A 1,075-nucleotide genomic window follows, 5' to 3' on the forward strand; every position below is an offset into this window, starting at 1 on the left:
CTAGCTTGACTTTGTGTGCTTGCTAATCATAAGTATCAAAAGGCTGAGCCAATGCACCTTTGGTCTTTCTCCTACAAGAACAAGAAACCAAGTGTGCAAAGAAACACACTACTGTCCATAGAAAATAGACAGATTTTTCCTCAAAGAGCTTCACTAAAGATATGACATGAGTTATGAAATGCTCCTTGAGGTTCAGATGATCATGAGAATCAAAAGCATTAGGTGGAAACACAAAATCAACTACAGGTTCAAACGAGGTTTTAACAAAGTAGTCAACTCTATCTCCATCAATCAAATAATACACAATGTTCACATTCTCATGATAGTTTTCAGCATGGGGGTTTTCTATCTCAAGCAAGAGCTTATCCACATCAAGTTCATCCCCTAAATCAGCAAGTTCAAGAAGAGGTCTAGAATTCTCAAGCAACAAAAAGTTGGACTCAAGATCAAATGAAGCACAAATATAGTTCTTGACAAAGCAAACTTCAATGTGATCTTTAGCAAGCTTTTCTACTCTCAACTCATCTAGTTTCCTAGTTTCACATATCAGATCAAGACATTCATTTATGAGCACAAGAGAATCAAGATCAGGAGGGTTATCCTCACCACAAGGCAAGCAAATTTCCTCAAGTTTAAGTTCTAAAGTGGAAATGCTTGTACCTTCCAGTTGGGGTGGTGGAACCCAATACATTACCTCATCAAGGACACAAGCAGCATCAAACTCATACTGGGTAACATCTCTTCTTTCAAACTCTGCTCTATCCCTAATAAGGTGTATATGGACCATTTGTGCTAGGTGTCTTATTGGCTTGCCCCAATACTCTTTCGTTCTCTGAAGCCGGTGTAACTCCACTCTTTGATCTGGTGTGAGTATGCGTATATCAAAGGGTGGTGGCTTCACATATGGCTGATCTTTAATGTGATCTTCAAATGTCTCTTCCTCTTCTTGTGGCTTCTCAGAGTAGCTTGAAGCCATCTCTACAAATAACAAAAGCTAGAAGAAGAGGTTAGTAGTTATACAAAAGCAAAACAAAGCATAAGAAAATAAAGCTTAATCTCAAGAAAGTTTGAAATC

Source organism: Brassica oleracea, chromosome C5 (assembly GCF_000695525.1).
Source record: "Brassica oleracea var. oleracea cultivar TO1000 chromosome C5, BOL, whole genome shotgun sequence".
NCBI lineage: Eukaryota > Viridiplantae > Streptophyta > Magnoliopsida > Brassicales > Brassicaceae > Brassica > Brassica oleracea.